Below are 15,064 nucleotides of genomic sequence, written 5' to 3' on the forward strand. Positions count from 1 at the left end.
ACCCCATAGACAGCAGCCCACCAGGCTCCCCTGTCCCTGGGATTCTCCAGGCAAGAACACTGGAGTGGGTTGCCATTGCCTTCTCTGATATTCTACTCTAGTATTAACCCAAACAGGGAATCACTCCATTTCTTTGATTTGCACCTGTACCCCACCATCCCAGCACCTCCCCACTCCACATACATGCTCGTATAAAACTCCTGTAAGTATAGCTGACATCCCTGGAAACTGGAAAGACAGAAGAGGTTTTTCATTGCAGAAACATGAAAAGCTTAATATGGAATATCAGATATGGATGGTCTGAGAAGTCATTTTGCACTTTGCATCCAGTACAGTTACCACCCCCACCTACCTTTTTTCTCCCACTCTCCTTATTCTTTGCTCTTCTCTCAAGGCAAAATAAAAATTCTTACCATTGTCTTATGCAGAGCATTCTAGTTATTTCTAGCCTAGTCCCCATTCTCAGCTTTGGAATTCCCTTTGTATATCCAAGGACTCCTTACTGTCTTCTGATAAACAAGGAAACATCTTTTCCAGGCAGTACCTCCCCCCACCCCCATCCAAAATCCTTTAAGGAAAACAAAGTGCTAGGGAAATCTTACTATCATTCTCAGTGGAATTACGATAGTCCCTTCCCAACTCCTTAAACCACAAGGGAAGCCCTTGTAGCTCAGCTGGTAAAGAATCTGCCTGTAATGCGGGAAACCTGGGTTCAATCCCTGGATTGGAAAGATACCCAGGAGAAGGGAAAGGCTACCCACTCCAGTATTCTTGCCTGGAGAATCCCCATGGACCGAGGAGCCTAGTGAGAAGTAGTATTCCGGCCTGGAGAATTCCATGGACTGTATATCGCAGAGTCAGACATGACTGAGCGACTTTCACTTTCCCAACTCCTTAGAATACATAAACAGTTAAATTAGTTTAGGTTTTAAATAAAAAAAAAAATTTGCCACAATAATTTAGCTCCTTAATTCAGCCAGTATTTTTCCCTACCATAGTAGGTACTAAGAGATATGTAAATGGACGACAAATTTTCCTGGAAGAATTAGTTTAGTTGAGGATGAAAGACAGAATTGTAAGACATCGCTAAAGTATATGTACTGCAAGGGATTGATTATAAGTCTCATGAACTTAGCTTCTAAGACATTATTTCAGTTCATTGGCCTTTACATTTCCATATACTCAAATACTATATGTTTGCAAAGAACTAGGTTTTTTTCTCAATCCCATTTACATGATCAAACCACAAGTTGTGTATTTATTTGACTTTTGGTTAAGTTTTCTCTGACTTTACTGGTCAGAAACACAGATCAGTACAGCTTAAGAATGAATGGAGAACTTCCATTTCCAAAGTAGGTACCTAAATCGTTTCTTCTGTATATAATCAAAATTCTTGTCTAAAATATATTACCATCTTAAATCTATCAACGAACTTTCAGAAAGGAACGAACTCAGCCCAGTAACTGAGAGAAAAAGACTGACATCTGGAATTTTATGCCTAGTAAAAATATACTTCCGAAATGAAGATTAAATCAAGACATTTTTCAGGCACACAGAACAGCAGACTCTCCAATGGCAATACTAAAAGATATTCTTGGAGCATTGAGAAAATGCTCTCAAATAAAACAGAGGATGAGATGGTTGGATGGCATCATCGACTCAATGGACATGAGTTTGAGTAAACTCCAGGAGTTGGCAATGGACAGGGAGGCCTGGCGTGCTGCAGTCCATAGGGTCGCAAAGAGTCGGACATGACTGAACAACTGAACTGAACTGAAAACATCTGAGATGCAAGAAGGAAGGAAGAATACAGAAAGTGGTAAATATGTAAGGAAGTAGAAATAAGTATCAGCTGCTAAAACAGTGAATAATGTCAAGCCAATCTCACTCAAGAACATAGCATAAATCCTATAGAAAACCTTGGAAAACCAAACCAGTAGTGCCTTCAAAGTAAAACACATAAGGACCAAGTTGGGTTTATTTCAGGAAAGCAAGTTTGGTTTCACATTTGAAAAATTAGCATACAAACTGACTGAATAAAAGAAAGGGTGTATGATCATCTCAGTAGATACCAAAATGTATTTGCTAAAATCGAATATTCATTTCATGATCTAAATTCTACAAAAAAAAAAAATTTCTTAGGCAAACTAGCAATAGAAGTTAACTTCTTTAACCTGGTAAAAGATATCTACAAAAACTAACAATAAATATCTTATTTAGTAATATATGTTAAAGTTTTCTTTAAGATCACGGAAAAGCCAAGAATGTCTGTTATCACCCCTTTTATTCAAACTTGTACTGTATACATAGGCTAACACAATAAGACAAGGAAAAGAAATAGAAATGATCAAAATGATCATAATTTGCAACTGATACATATGATTATGGACATATAAACTCACCCCTAAAGGTACAGATTAATTATTAGAATTAATGAGATGTTTGGCAAGGTTGCTAGACGAAAATCAATATAGAAAATCTACATTCCTAAATACCAGCCAAAAATTGTGAGTACAAAACAGCACTATATACACACTACTGCAAACGAACAGTCTGCAGCTACACACAGCCGCGAGGCTGAAGCTCACAAATGCAACAGTGAGTACAGGCGACAAGCTGCACAGGAATGCATGCTGTACTGACCCATTTATAGAAAGTTCAAAGCCAGGAAGAGTTAAACAGCTTATGGCTGAGGAATACACACATAGGTGGTAACACAATAAAGAAAAACAAGGAAAAGGTTATCACAAAAATGAGGGTATTGACTATCCCCGTGAGGAGGCAGAGGATGTACAATAAGGACTTAGGTGGTCCCAGCAGTGTTATTTTTTTGAGTTGGTTGACCTTATTTCTAGTTTTTCATTAGTAAAAATGTTCATAGGAAATATTTCATTTTTTTTAGAAGTCAAAGAGGGAATGGGGATAAGGAGGAAACATCAATGTCAAATGTCTGTATAAGGAAATGGTGGCTGTTTCATCTACATTTTGTTTTTATTTTGTTTTTCTGGTTACATTTCTGAGTTTTCCAGCACTTGATCATGAAAACAAATCTTGCTGTCTGGCATGAAGTTGGTAATATCTTCAGAAATAATCTGCTCTTATTTTGCCAGAGCTTTAGCAATTACCATTATGATGTTTACATCCAAATCTTTTATTTTCATTGCTTCCTGTAACATGTGTTGTAGGGCTTCCCTGGTGGCTCAATGGTAAAGAACCCACCTGCCAATGCAGGAAAGGTGGGTTCGATCCCTGAAACAGGAAAATACCCTGGGGAAAGAAATGGTGACCCACTCTAGTAGTCTTGCCTTGGAAGTTCTATGGACAGAGGAGCCTGGTAGGCTACAGTCCAGGGGGTTGCAAAGAGTCAGACATGACTTAGTGACTAAACAACAACCACCCATGTGTCAGTTCCTTTGGGACATTGCCTTCTAGTATTGCTACTTAAATGATCTACTGTCGCTTAAAATTACAGGTCTGGTTTGAGAACTTGTGTTGAGTTTGTGAACATTCTTAGTATAGTCTCTCTAGGTGAATTCATTTATTGCCTTGGTTTTTATACCACTTATATACACCCAATGTCTCTCATACATCTTATTTCAACCTGAAGTCTCTTTTCTGAGTTCTAGGCTCATGTATTCAGTTGACTACTTGATATCTCAATCTGGCTGTTTCACTGATATCACAAGCCAGCATATTGAATATGCAAATTTTCATAACTAGAGGCGTGAAAATCATAAGCAAGGCTTGGAAAGTGGCAAATAGTTTTGTTTTGCTGGTCTTAGTGTGGGGAATTGGATGGGGATATAGAAAATGTAACTAGTTCAGGAAAGGATTTTGGAAATAGGAGTCCAAAGTAAGAAAATATAAACACATATTCAACACTGGCAAACAACTAATGACTTTCACTTTTTTATCCCACCTGGCTAACAAAAATTCAAAAAATAATGATGAAAACAATATTCATGGCATTCTATATAAACGCAATAAATTTCATATTTAAAAGTATATTATGGGGTTGGGGAGGAATGGGGTGGGGGAAGAATGGATTGCGAATTTGGGATTAGAGATGCAAACTATTATATATGTAATGGATAAACAACAAAGTCCTATTGTATAGTCCTATTGAATATTGTATATTCAATATCTTATGGTCAATCATAATGGAAAAGAATACGAAAAAAAGTATGTATATATGTATAACTGAATCACTTTGTTGTACAGCAGAAATTAACACATTATAAGTCAACTATACTTCAATAATTTCTTTTAAAGTAAAAAAATGTAATTAGGATAATAGTTTGGGGACATATAATACTTAAGAGTTTTGCTAAAGAGTTTGGACTTTGTGGATAAAGGGGAGTCACAGAGGGATTTTTATTTTCTGTCAGTTCATGCAATAAATAGTAATTGATGACCTGGTAAGCACTAGACACCGTGCTTGGCACTGAGAGTTACAGTGCCAACTGTGTAACCCAGAGTCATCCAAGATTCTTGAGAGTGTTAGGAAGTAGAATGCATTGGAATTGGTGTCAAGTTAGAACAAACGGAATGAGAAGCATGGCTAGGCAAAGGGATGAGGATGGCAGCAAGTTGTCTTCTGGCTTGGGATATTGAGGGAACGGAGTGCTTTTACCTGTGAAAGGTGATATAGCGAAAGAGGAAAGGTGGGTGGCTGGGGACACCTGTCTTGGACCCTGAACCTGAGATGACTCTGGGACTTCTGGTAAGGAGGTTGAATAGCTAATTACACACGTGGGATTGTGTCGTAGGAAAGAAACTGAAGATGGAGGTATTGGTTTGGGATTCTATCTATAGGAAGTAAGCTGAGCATGATGGGTGGAAGTGGGTGGTGTGAGATTGCCAAGGAGGAGCAAGAAAGTGATAACTCACATCACATGCAAGAAAAAATGCGGCACTGGCAAGCTAGTTAATCCCAGTGTTGCCGCAACTAGCTATGTAGCCTTGACTTACCTTCCCCAGTTTCTGTGACTCTGCCTCCTACTGTCTCGTTACCTCTTCTGGGATGGAGAGAGCCCAGACTACATGTAAACAGAAGAGTCACAGGATAGTCGAGTTGGTTTAAAGCCTTCTGAAAACTTTGCCTGCCACCCCACCCGGAATTGGTTGAATCACAAACACTCCCTCCCTGTAAGCACAGGGGGCTGCGCTCCCTGGCAGGTTGCAAACACTGTACTGGATAAAAGTTACATGTTTGTTGTTAGGACCATTATTAATACCATTATTACAAATAAAAATAACAGCCCTTGGTTTTGGGGGGTTGAGTTATATCCTGCTCCAGTAGATATGTTGGAGTCATAATTCCTAAAGTACTTCATGATGGGACCTTATTTGAAGATTGGGTCTTTATTGAAAAATCAAGTTAACATGAAGTCACTAGGATAGATCCTAATTCAATATTACTTGCCACATTTGAAAAGAAAGAAATTCGGACATAGAGACAGATATGCACTCATGGAGAATGGAGTTGAAGGGAGCAATTAGGGTGATATGTCTGCAAGCCAAGGAAAGCCAAGGCTTGCCAGCAAATACCAGCAGCTAGACGAAAGGCATGGGACAGGCTCCCCTTCACAGCCTCAGAAGGAACCAGCCCTGTGGACTCCTTCCAGAACTCCACAACTGTGAGACAACATACTTCTGTTGTTGAAGCCACCCAGCTTGTGCTACTTTGTCATAGAAGCCCCAGAAAGCCAACACATGGTTGTGTACTGCTCGATTTTTTATCAAATGCTTTTTTTGCTTATTCTCTTTGAATCCTCGCAGTCTCCTGTGGAAGCCATTATTAGTGATTTCCTTTCTGGGAGAGGAAACTAAATCTGTTTAATGGAAAGAAGCATAAGAATTTTAATGGAAAGTCAGGACATTTTACCCATGGGCACAGCATTATGTGAATGGTATTGAGTTGGTCAAGAAGTTCTTTTGGGTTTTTCCAGAACATCTTCTGGGAAAATCCCAACAAACTTTTTGGCCAACCCAATAAATAGTGGAGTATGTTGCTAAAGCACACTGTAGGTTTGACTCCCAGCTCTGGTGGCTGAGGCTGTGTGGTCCTGAGTAAGGTCATTAACCAACTCTGCACCTTGGTACCAAAGAGAAAATAATAACATTTAAAGTAATGCCTGGGCTTCCCAGGTAGCTCAGTGGTAAAGAATCCACCCACCAATGGGGGAGATGTGGGTTTGGAACCTGGATTGGGAAGATCCCTTGGAGAAAGAAATGGCAACCTACTCCAGTTCTTGCTTGGCAAATCCCATGGACAGAGGAGCCTGGTGGGCTACAGTCCATGAGGTCACAAAGGGTTGGACATGACTGAACAGGCATGCAACTCAAAGTAATACCTAAGGTTCCCATGAGGATAAAATGAGCTAATTCCCATGAAATGTTTCATGCGGTACCTGCTATATTAATATGGAGAAGGCGATGGCACCCCACTCCAGTACTCTTGCCTGGAAAATCTCATGGACGGAGGAACCTGGTAGGCTGCAGTTCATGGGGTCGCTAAGAGTCGGATACGACTGAGCGACTTCACTTTCACTTTTCACTTTCATGCATTGGAGAAGGAAATGGCAACCCACTCCAGTGTTCTTGCCTGGAGAATCCCAGGGACGGGGGAGCCTGGTGGGCTTCCGTCTATGGGGTCGCACAGAGTCGGACACGACTGAAGCGACTTAACAGCAGCTATATTAATAGGTGCTCAACAAATTGTAGCTATTTTAAAATAATTATTCATGGGAAATTGCAGGGCGTGAAGAAGCCCTTCAGTAATAATGAGGGTCATGCATTCATAGATGCCTCTCATAAATGTACTGTGCGAAAGATTTGTACTAAATGTATTGTGTATATTTAATGGTCTCTAGGATTCATGTCAACTGCTCCTTATTCCACAGACAAATCAGCTAGGTGGTGATTCTGCCCCAGGGCCCATTCAGTCATCAACGGGAGATTTTCTCTCTCTGGGTCAAGTCCATCGTAACCTTCCAGCAATGTTTTGCTGGAAGGAATAAGGATTTGCTGGTAGGAATAAGGATTCAGGCCATCACATTAGAAATCAGTCAGGACAGAGAAGGAAAGGATTGGAAGTTATATGCAGCTGGGAATCAGTCAGTTAAAAGGGTCAGAAAGTAAAGCTCAGTTTTTGATATAGATGGATCCCACATGCTTTGAACTTTAAAATCATTGCATAAGGCTTCACTATAAGCAAGTTTACTATGAAGGATTTCACCACACAAATGACGAGTACAGGATCTCAGTCACCATTCTGAATTTTTAAAAATGCAATTAAAAGTGGTGCAGACCCACAGAGCCTTGCCAAACCCTGCTTTAAATAACAGTTTAGAGAATTACAAACTTCAATTACTTTTGGCAATGTTTTGGTTTTTCATGAGGCACTATAGGTTATTAAATGTCGTAGCTATTTAGCTTGCTAATGAATAGTTTATCCTACATTCAATTAGGCTGGTTTTCCCTCCTTTTTTTCTTTCTGTCTCTTTTTTTTGTTTGTTTCAGCCCACTCAAAGAATTGATGATAATTAGGGAAAGCTGTCAGGAGGCCAGGTTTTTCATCCAAAATTCCTTATGGTTCTAGGGTTACCTAGGGTAGAAATCTGATTTCATCTTGTAAACTTAATATCCGTCTTCCACATCAGCAGTGGCTACCATAATGATTATAATAGTAAAAATAATTGCAGTTGTATGCTCTGTGTAGCATCTTTCAAATCACTGTCAACGTTTCACATTTTTCTCTTAATATTTTTGTGTAGTAGACAAGGAGCAGATTTATTATTCCTTTTAAAGTCAATGAGGCAGAGGAGGTTACATGAATATTCTCAGATTAGAAACTTCATCATGAATAAAGCAGAAAAAAGCATGAACAGGTAATGTAGTGTTAATCCATCAAGCTGTCCAGTTCCCTGGTCTGTCTGTCTGTCTTTCTTGTGATTGAAGAATTGAGATCAGGGGATGCTAATGGTATTTTCCTATGTTTCTAATCTCCATATTATTGACGTCTGATCTGTTGGGTAGGCAGTCCCTTCCTGATCTGTAGTGGTGCTTATTTATTTCATAGCCCCACTTCAGGGAGATTATGGCCCCCCAAATTGTTGACATTCACAGAGGAGGTCAGAGTTGGACAAAGATCCATATGCCATTCAACATAAGTGTACTTGTGAAATTTATTTCAGGAAAGGCAAACTTAAGCTCCTTGATAGCAAAACACCTAAACTTAAGGAAAAGAGGCCAATTTAAAAGGCCTTAAATATTTAGTACCTCATTCTGCAGCTCTAAAGGGAGACCAAACTTTAGAGTTCTAATCCACACCCAAGCCAACTAATTTTTTAATCTAGTCAGCCTATGCTCTGTCCTAGGCACTATGGTTAAGTGTGGGGGAGAGAGAGAGATGAGTAACATATAGGCCACACCTTGGCAGAGATGTGTCAAGGATTTGCCCCAATCCCACACTGACTGGGGCCAACATCTTGTATGTATGAGAGCTCAGTCAGTATAAGAGCAAATATTGTTATGTAAAAAATTTTTAGAGTAGGGCTATCTTGTAATAATATTGACGCCTTAATGTGATAATTTTCTGTGTATTTAACATGGTTCAGGATCTATGCAAATATTTTACTACATTATCTCACTTAACATACATAACAATTTAGGTCAGTACATTCAATTTAATCCAAACAACAGTAAGTAGTAAATACTGTTTTGTTTTTATTTTTAATTAAAGTACAATTGATTTGCATTATTAGATTAACTTTGTGTGTATAACATAGTGATTCAGTATTTTTACAGATTCAGTTCAGTTCAGTCACTCAGTCATGTCTGACTCTTTGTGACCCCATGAATTGCAGCATGCCAGGCCTCCCTGTCCATCACCATCTCCCGGAGTTCACTCAAACTCATGTCCATCGAGTCAGTGATGCCATCCAGCCATCTCATCCTCTGTCGTCCCCTTCTCCTCCTGCCCCCAATCCCTCCCAGCATCAGAGTCTTTTCCAATGAGTCAATTCTTCGCATGAGGTGGCCAAAGTACTGGAGTTTCAGCTTTAGCATCATTCCTTCCAAAGAACACCCAGGACTGATCTCCTTTAGGATGGACTGGTTGGATCTCCTTGCTGTCCAAGGGACTCTCAAGAGTCTTCTCCAACACCACAGTTCAAAAGCATCAATTCTTCGGTGCTCAACTTTCTCCACAGTCCAACTCTCACATTCATACATGACCACTGGAAAAACCATAGCCTTGACTAGACGGACCTTTGTTGGCAAAGTAATGTCTCTGCTTTTGAACATGCTATCTAGGTTGGTCATAACTTTCCTTCCAAGGAGTAAGCGTCTTAATTTCATGGCTGCAGTCACCATCTGCAGTGATTTTGGAGCCCCAAAATATAAAGCCTGACACTGTTTCCACTGTTTCCCCATCTATTTCCCATGAAGTGATGGGACCAGATGCCATGATCTTAAGTTTTCTGAATGTTGAGCTTTAAGCCAACTTTTTCACTCTCTTCTTTCACTTTCATCAAGAGGCTTTTTAGTTCCTCTTCACTTTCTGCCATAAGGGTGGTGTCATCTGCATATCCGAGGTTATTGATATTTCTCCCGGCAATCTTGATTCCAGCTTGTGCTTCATCCAGCCCAGCATTTCTCATGATGTACTCTGCATATAAGTTAAATAAGCAGGGTGACAATATACAGCCTTGACATACTCCTTTTCCTATTTGGAACTAGTCTGTTGTTCCATGTCCAGTTCTAACTGTTGCTTCCTGACCTGCATATAGGTTTCTCAAGAAGCAGGTGAGGGGGTCTGGTATTCCCATCTCTTTCAGAATTTTCCACGGTTTATTGTGATCCACACAGTCAAAGGCTTTGGCATAGTCAATAAAGCAGAAATAGATGCTTTTCTGGAATTCTCTTGCTTTTTGATGATTCAGCAGATGTTGGCAATTTGATCTCTGGTTCCTCTGCCTTTTCTAAAACCAGTTTGAACATCTGGAAGTTCACTGTTCACATATTGCTGAAGCCTGGCTTTGAGAATTTTGAACATTACTTTACTACCATGTGAGATGAATGCAATTGTGTTGTATTTTGAGCATTCTTTGGCATTGCCTTTCTTTGGGATTGGAATGAAAACTGACCTTTTCCAGTCCTGTGGCCACTGCTGAGTTTTCCAAATTTGCTGGCATATTGAGTGCAACACTTTCACAGCATCATCTTTCAGGATTTGAAAGAGCTCAACTGGAATTCCATCACCTCCACTAGCTTTGCTTGTAGTGATGCTTCCTAAGGCCCACTTGACTTCACATTCCAGGATATCTGGCTCTAGGTGAGTGATCACACCATCGTGATTATCTTGGTCATGAAGATGTTTTTTGTACAGTTCTTCTGTGTATTCTTGCCACCTGTTCTTAATATCTTCTGCTTCTGTTAGGTCCATACAATTTCTGTCCTTTATTGAGCCCGTCTTTGCATGAAATGTTCCCTTGGTATCCCTAATTTTGTTGAAGAGATCTTTAGTCTTTCCCATTCTGTTGTTTTCCTCTATTTCTTTGCATTGATCACTGAGGACAGCTTTCTTATCTCTTCTTGCTATTCTTTGGAACTCTGCATTCAGATGCTTATATCTTTCCTTTTCTCCTTTGCTTTTCACTTCTCTGCTTTTCACAGCTATTTGTAAGGCCTCCCCAGACAGCCATTTTGTTTTTTTGCATTTCTTTTCCATGGGATGGTCTTGATCCCTGTCTCCTGTGATCAAAGAGACAGGACAGATCTCTTCGTGACAGGACAATGTCACGAACCTCAGTCCATAGTTCATCAGGCACTCTATCTATCATATCTAGTCCCTTAAATCTATTTCTCACTTCCACTGTATAATCATAAGGGATTTGATTTAGGTCATACCTGAATGGTCTAGTGGTTTTCCCTACTTTCTTCAATTTAAGTCTGAATTTGGCAATAAGGAGTTCATGATCTGAGCCACAGTCAGCTCCTGGTCTTGTTTTTGCTGACTGTATAGAGCTTTTCCATCTTTAGCTGCAAAGAATATAACCAATCTGATTTCGGTGTTGACCATCTGGTGATGTCCATGTGTAGAGTCTTCTCTTGTGTTGTTGGAAGAGGGTGTTTGCTATGACCAGTGCGTTCTCTTGGCAAAACTCTATTAGCCTTTGCCCTGCTTCATTCCGAAGATTAGACTCCATTAAAAGTTATTACAAGAAAAAAAAAAGAGCAACTTATCATTGCCACTCTAAGGAATGCTGCTGCTAAGTCGCTTCAGTCGTGTCCGACTCTGTGTGACCCCATAGACGGCAGCCCACCAGGCTCCCCCATTCCTGGGATTCTCCAGGCAAGAGCTCTGGAGTGGGTTGCCACTTCCTTCCCCAATGCATGAAAGTGAGAAGTGCAAGTGAAGTAGCTCAGTCATGTCCGACTCTTCACGACCCCATAGACTACAGCCTACCAGGCTCCTCCACCCATAGGATTTTCCAGGCAAGAGTACTGGAGTGGGGTGCCATTGCCTTCTCCCACTCTAAGGAACAGATCTAGAGAAAGAGGCCCAGCTGGTGAGCCAGGGCCCTGAGCTTCCTCTGTGGAGGGGTTTTGAGGAATGACTCTTGGCTCCTACTTGTCTAAACTATTCCTTCTTCCTCCAACTTCCACCCCAGAGCTCTTTTCCTTCCATCCCCGCACTTATCTCCTGACTAAATTGGTCCCAATATTGGCTTCTTTGGGCAGAAGGTACGACGTGACAGCCTGAAACCAGGGCAGGCAGTCTCCACTCTGTGGGTCTTCTTGGTTCTGATGCTGTGTTCATGCCTCTCTCGTTCTCACTGTGTCTTGGGCGCTGTGTGTCCCCATCTCTGGGGTTGGAACTGCCCGTTCCACCAGACCCTCAGGCATTCTTCCTTCCGGTATCTGACAAGCCACTTATCCTCAGAATCAGAGTCCAGTTGATAAACCTCGGCCACCTCTGGGTCCTGGCGTACCTCCACCCCTCTGACACTCCCTCATCCTGATCTGAAGCTCAGAGCGGCTCCCTCCCATGTCTGGTCTGACTCAAACATAGCTAATCATTATTAAGCACTGACTATATACCCAGTGCTCTTTCAAAGCACAATGCAGGTTTATTTAATCCTCACAATAAACCTATAAAGTAGATGTTCTTATTATTTATTATTATTATTATCCAGTCCCTGGGTTGGGAAGATCCCCTGGAGGAGGGCATGGCAACCTATTCCAGTATTCTTGCCTGGAGAATCCCCATGGACAGAGGAGCCTGGTGGGCTACTGTCCATGGGGTTGCAAAGAGTTGGACAGGAGTGACTAAGCACAGCCCATTATTATCACCATCCACTTTTAATGAAGGAAACTTCAGCACAGAGAGATTAAATCATTTCCAAAGCTGTCAGCCCCAGAAATTTCAGCAGCCTGTGTTGAAGTTTCTTTAAGAAACATAGCTCCACAGTGATTGATTGGAACCCTCATGGCCATAAATCCAGAATGCTAAATGGTCCCCATTCTGCCAACACTTCTTTTCCTTAAAACCTCAAGTTCCTAATATGACGGGAAAAGAAAATCTGACTGTGGGTGTGCCCCGGCTGTCTACTTTTAGGCAATCCCATTCTCCACCCTCCCCCTTCCTCAGGGGCGCCTGTTGCCACCGCTTTCCCTAATTTTCTGCTGCCCCAGGCCTTCAGCTGTTCATATGATCACTAGTGGCTCAGCCCCGCTCAAAAGGTTTTCAAACAGGGGTCTGGCCCACCAGATCGTAAAGGTTAGGCCCACGTATTCCAGAGGGCTGTGTCAGATGAGGAATTCTATTAGAAAGCTTTGCATCTGGAGTTTTCTAATGGTGCCTTCAGGCAAAAAAAAAAAAAATTAAAATTAAACCAACAACCCCTCCCTCCACTCCTCCCCACCCCCCCATTCCTGCTTTCCCCACAGCAAGATTTCTGCCTTGGTTAAATCAAATTCATTAATAAGCAAGGGGGAAAAGCACTCCAGGCAGTTTACCCTTCAAAACGTAAACTGTTAAAACATTTTGCGGTTACAAGCACTATGAAAAAGAATGCGTTTTCTCTCGTGTTTTGTGATATCTCATAATCAAAGATTTTCTCATACATGCCGGGAACACTATGGAGATGGTCACATGTAAGGTCATTCCACTTTCAGCATTCTTTACAGTAAAGGTAACATGGCTTGAAAGTTTAAAATCGGCAGCTGCCATTTACCTGGTCTTCCTCTGCTGTCAGCCACTGTTTTTCCCCCCTGAAAATATTCTCAGTGTTGTGTACGAGCCATCTTTGTTTCTCTCACAGATACCGAATGCCCCTGTGTATGTGTACCCAGTTTTCAGCTTTCTCCTCCCTCCATTTTTCCCTCCCTTCCTCCCCGCCCTCCTCTCTCTCTCTCTCTCTCTCTTCTCTCACACACACACACACATACACATACACACAAACCCTGTTCCCTGGTATGGGGCTGAAGTTACAGAAAGAACCCAAGAAAAGAGTGGTTTTTAAGGTCTCTATAAGGTCATGGCTGGTTGGGGCCTGACTGGAAACGGGGCTTGGGAGGGGAGGGGACTTCTTTGCAGGGGGTTCCCAACCTGTCTTTGTCTGAAAACTGGGCACTAGGCCAGTCCCAACCCAGCGGATTGCCTGGCCTCCAGCCCAGTGATGGATCTGACTGTCATTTCCCTACCCCCAGTGAGGGAGTAGGCAAGCTACGAAGCGGGATGAGGAGGAGAAAAACAGAGCCGAGTCTGGGAAAAAGGAAGGAGGGGCGACACTGGAGGAAGGACTCAGCTGGGAAGGTGGAGGCCTCCCCCAGTCCCAGGGCCTCTTGTCAGTCCCCGCTCCCCTGTTAGAAGTCATTATGAAAAATCAGAGAAAGTAACGACTCCATCAGAAAGAGCATCTTGTTCAGGCAGCGAGAGGAAAGGCAGGAATGCTGTTGCTCCATCCCTTCTAACATTGAGACAACGCTGGTTAAAATCTTATTTTCTTACCTAAAAGTCTTATTTTTAAGAACTTCCTGCAAAGGGAAGGCTGCAGTCTTCTTCTTTGGGAATGAACCTGTAGCTAAATGCTCCTCACCAGCAAGAAATTCTTCTTTACACACAACTTAAATCAAAAGACCAACCCCTCTGTATTTAAAATATGTTGCCATGGGCAGGGAAATGAGGTTTGTGACATTTAGAAGTTGACAAAAAGGACAGCTTCTGTGAACTTAAGGAAAACAGTATAGTTATAAGGACTCATCTATTTTGATTGATTTCTTCCCTTCAAAATCTTTACACTTGGGGACTCTCTGTGAGGGCTTCCCAGATGGCTTAGTGGTAGAGAATCAGCTTGTCAATGCAGGAGATGTGGGTTCAGTCCCTAGGTTGGGAAGTTTCTCTGAAGTGGGAAATGGCATCCCACTCCATTATTCTTGCCTGGAAAATCCCATGGACAGAGGAGCCTGGCAGGCTGTAGTCCATGAGGTCATAAATAGTCGGACATGACTTAGTGACTAAGCACAGATTGTTTGTGAATGTATTTCTCTAAATTAAATATATGTTTGCATTGGAAGTGTGAACAATCTGACAGCTCCTCTAGACCAATTCCCCTCACCTTACTGATGAGGAAACAGAGATCCAGAGAGGTCTGGTGACTAGCCCAAGATTACGCAGGTAGAAGGACTGGAGAAAGGACATGGAAAGCAGGCCCTCTCGCTCTCACTCTTTCACTCTGGTTCTCTACCAAGTACCATGCCTTCCCTGGCTTTCTCTGCTTCAGTCTAATTTTAGCTAACTTTAAGCAGTATACATGTGTGTGTGTGTGTGTGTTCCTTTTCATGACATCACCTTACATATTCTATCTTGTTATTTAACCGTCATTCACCTGTATCTGTCTCACTAAACAGAACTGTTTAAAATAGTGATACATGTCTCTCCTATTCTTTCTTGAATCTTTAAGATTCAGAAAAATGACTGCACTATAGCTGGTCCCCAACCATAGTTTGTGGGAGATGTGTTAGTGGGAGGGTGATAATAACATGAAAGCTGACA

The 15,064-nt window shown here is 41.6% G+C and overlaps 1 protein-coding gene across 1 annotated transcript in view; it reads right to left on the bottom strand.

Annotated features, from left to right (window-relative positions):
- The window catches only part of LOC101903205 (alpha-2-macroglobulin receptor-associated protein), a 148,554-nt gene that overhangs the window by 6,557 nt on the left and 126,933 nt on the right, over nt 1–15,064 (bottom strand). The window contains exon 6 of the transcript XR_009495537.1: nt 4,972–5,039. The gene's annotated coding sequence lies outside the window, so the exon portion shown is untranslated. The remainder of the gene's footprint in view (nt 1–4,971; nt 5,040–15,064) is intronic.

This window comes from Bos taurus, chromosome 8, assembly GCF_002263795.3.
Source record: "Bos taurus isolate L1 Dominette 01449 registration number 42190680 breed Hereford chromosome 8, ARS-UCD2.0, whole genome shotgun sequence".
Classification (NCBI taxonomy): Eukaryota; Metazoa; Chordata; class Mammalia; order Artiodactyla; family Bovidae; genus Bos; species Bos taurus.